This window comes from Tupaia chinensis, unplaced genomic scaffold (genome assembly GCF_000334495.1).
Source record: "Tupaia chinensis unplaced genomic scaffold, TupChi_1.0 Scaffold143886_1, whole genome shotgun sequence".
In the NCBI taxonomy this organism is placed as follows: Eukaryota; Metazoa; Chordata; class Mammalia; order Scandentia; family Tupaiidae; genus Tupaia; species Tupaia belangeri.
The window spans coordinates 602,636-606,416 of record NW_006203737.1 but is presented as its reverse complement, the minus strand read 5'-3'; the positions used below and the strand labels follow the sequence as shown (position 1 = coordinate 606,416).

The window sequence follows — 3,781 nt, the reverse complement described above, 5'->3', positions numbered from 1 at the left end:
TAAATAAATAAATAAATAAATAAATAAATAAATAAATAAATAAAACCTCTCCAAAAAAACCCGAGAACTTTACCTTTAAATCACAGATATTTGTTATTATCATCTGTCAGAAATAACTGCAGGGCCCAGCAGTTGGTGTAATGTCTATGTCGCTGGACTCCCATGTAGCAGACCACAGTTCAAGTCCCAGACCCAGGGGCTTAATCTCATGCTGGACGCATGTGTGTACATGCCCAAGATCCTGAGAGGAGAATGGAGAAGGGATTGTGGCAAGGCCATCTGTCCTGGAGGGTGATTTGTCGCTTTCAGTCTCTCTGTCTCTCTGTTTTTCTGGTGAGTGCATGTACCCTAAAGGAAAAACTTCTCCAAGAAAAAAAAAAAAGAAAAGAAAACAAGAAAAGAAAAAGAAAAAACTGCCTAAAAATGATAGTTATGTATTATGTAAATTACTGCATAATTTTTTACTGAAATATCATAGTGCTTAATCTCTATTCTAGGTACATAAAGTCTTTCACATTGCTATCATACCTCTATGTGGCAATGATGACCTTTTTGTTCCTTTACTATCATGTCTAATTACTATTTTAAGAACCCAAAAAACAGAATGGTCTCTAAATCATGAGACTGAAATAATTGGCCAGAGAAGTCATCAGGTATTTGTTTTTCATACAATATCATATCATATCACTTTCATACAATACACGTCAGGGATCACTGAATCTAACACAATAAAATAGTCAGTAATCTAGTATTTCTAGTGTTAAGTGCCTCAGTTCAAGGCAGTTTATCTCAGCGTTCTAGTTCTGTTCCATTGTTTAGTTTTAATCTTTAGAAAGCTCGTCTCTATGCAGTACAGAAATCTGTTTTCCTGTAACTTCTTTCTACTTGAGCTAGTGCTGCCCTCTCGTGCTAGACCAAGCAATAGTAATAAATTCACTGCATCCATAGAATTATTTGAAGATAGTTATGGTTCCCTGAGACTGCTGTTCCATAGGCTAACATAAACACTCACATTTCTTCAATCATACATCACGTGACATGATATAAATTCCTTCACAAATCTGGAATATTCTCCTTGGTTTCAATCTAGGATGTCAGTTAATATATAGTGCCCCAAACTACAGCAAGACTCAGGATAACTATCTCCCTTATACTGAATATTTCTATTGATACCAGTAGGAACAGTGTTCTTAGTTGAATGTGACATTTTCTGATCACTTTAAGTATGGGAGGAATTTGTTAAAACTCTGTGATATAGGGACCAGAGGGTGGCATGGTGGTTAAGAGCACTGGACTCCTACATGGACGACCACAGTTTGAGTACCAGAACTATGGCTTGCTTGCCTCCTTTTTGTTGTTGTTGTTGTTTGGAGAGATTTTTGCTATAGGGCGCACGCGCTCGCCAGAAAGACAGAGAGAGACAGAAAGTGAGAAATCACCCCCTGGGGGGATGGCCATGCCACAATCCCTTCTCCTCTGGGGATCTTGGGCACGCACGCACACGCGCCCAGCGTGAGTTTAAGCCACTGGGTCTGGGACCTGAACCACAGTTGACTACATGAGAGTCCAGCGACATAGCCATTATGCCAACTGCTGGTCCCATGGTTTGCTTTCTTGCTCCTCTCCCCACTCCACTTTGTCCTTCTCTGGTCAAATTAAAAATAAATAAATAAAATAAATAAAATAAAGTTAAATTTTTAAAAATATAAAAAAAAAGTCTGTGACATAATGGTTACATCGTTGGACTCCCACATAGTCAGCTGTGGTTCAAGTCCCAGAATGGCAGGTTAAAACTAACGCTGGGGGAACCAGCAGTGATTTCTCACTTTCTGTCTCTCTGTCTCTCTCTGTCTTTCTGGCAAGCACACGTGCCCTATAGTGAAAAACCTCTTAAAAAAAAAAAAAAGAAAAAACTTCACACTGGGTGCATGTGTTTGTGGGTGCCCAAAATTCTGAGAGGAGAATGAAGGAGAAGGGATTGCAGAGTGGCCATCTCTTCTCGGGGGGTGATTTCTCGCTTTCTGTCTGTCTCTTCCACTAGCACATGTACTCTATACCAAAACCAATTCTTCTTAAATTAGAAAAAAAAAAAGAGTCTGTTAACTTGGGGTTGGCAGGTGGTGTAGTAGTGATTAAGATACTGATATCCCACATAATCAACCACAATTCCAGTCCCAGACCTGGCGGCTTGCTTTCTCACTTTCCCTTTCTCGCTCTCTCTCTCTGGTCAAATTAAAAAGCAAATAATAATAACATTACATAATACTAAACCATGATAGTGTGCAGTATATTATCACATATAAAAAAAAAAAAAAGTCTTTTAACTCAAGTGATAGCCAGGATGTCTAAAAAAACCAGGCTCAGGAAAAACTGCAGGAACCAAAGAGGCTAGAAATTCAGAACTGCCATCTCAAAACTAATCTGATGAGGCCATCACTGCCAACCACCAAATACTAGATTGGCACCACTGCCATTGCTGCCTCTGGAAACTGGCTGACTGTTGCCGTCATTGCTGCTGCTGTTGCCAGAGAGAATTCTATACTTTCTCTGCCTCTTGATTTTCCTAATGCTAGATTCCATATTAGTGAGTGTATCTAACTAGCCAAACCCAGGTCATATATTTTTGCTCTAGATTTATGAGGAATTTTCTTTGTCTGTAATAGAGACAAGCTTTGCTTCCCAATAAGACTCGAATGGGATTTTCACAAAAGTGGGAAGGGGCTTCATTTATTGAGCAGCTGAAGTAAAGGCAAAAGTCCCCTATACAAACTCAGGTGGGTGGGGCCGGCAGGTGGTGTGGTGGTTAAGGACGTTGGACTCCCACATGGCCAACCACGGTTTGAGTCCTGGACTTGGTTGCTTGCTTGCTTTCTCACTTTCACTCTCTCTCTCTCTCACACACACTCTGTTCCTCTGTGGTCAAATTAAAATAAATAAGTAAAGCTAAATTGCGAACTGGCAGGTGGTGCAGTAGTTAAGGTGCTGGACACTCCCATATGACCGATCATGGTTTGAGTCCCAGAACTGGTGGCTTGCTTTCTCACTTTCACTCTCTCTCTCTCTCACACACACTCTGTTCCTCTGTGGTCAAATTAAAATAAATGAATGAATAAATAAAATTAAATAAAATATTTTAAAAGCAAAATTAAAGTGGGGCCAGGCAGGTAGCATGGTGGTTAAGGTGGCTGATTCCCAGACCCAGCGGCCTGAAAAACACACTGGATACATGTGCATGCCCAAAAGTCCTAAGAGGAGAGTGAAGGACAAAGGATTGCAGCGTGGTCAGCCCCTCTGAGGGGTGCTTTCTTATTTTCTCTCTCCCTCTCTGGTGAACACATGTACCTTTATAGCAAATTTAAAAAAGAAAACTAAAGTGTTACTTGATATTTTTGAACCACTATATCCCACTGTTGACTCATTAATAACAAGCCATCAAAATCACCTTTCTTTTTTCTTTCACATGTACTACTCTTAGGCTAATTTGCCAATGTAATTGATACTTCTAGAGACATTCGTGAAATCTTTAACCTCATTTTCTGAAAACTTACACACAGACATACAGACACACAAAGACACACATAAATAGATTGTTGACGCTACATGTTTAGGTATGATGCTGGACATAGTTTGGACAATCAGATTCTGAGCCATTCAGTTCTCAGTATTTGAATTAAATGCTCTAAGTGGGGCTTGCAGGTGGTATAGTGGTTAAGGCACTGGACTCCCACATGGCCGACTGTGGTTAGAGTCCTAGACCTGGCAGCTTGCTCTCTTACTTTCC

At 40.1% G+C, this 3,781-nt stretch overlaps 1 pseudogene; it reads right to left on the bottom strand.

Annotated features, from left to right (window-relative positions):
• The window catches only part of LOC102481949 (geranylgeranyl transferase type-2 subunit beta-like), a 19,313-nt pseudogene extending 16,733 nt beyond the window's left edge, over positions 1-2,580 (bottom strand).
• Positions 2,581-3,781: the final 1,201 nt, after the last annotated feature.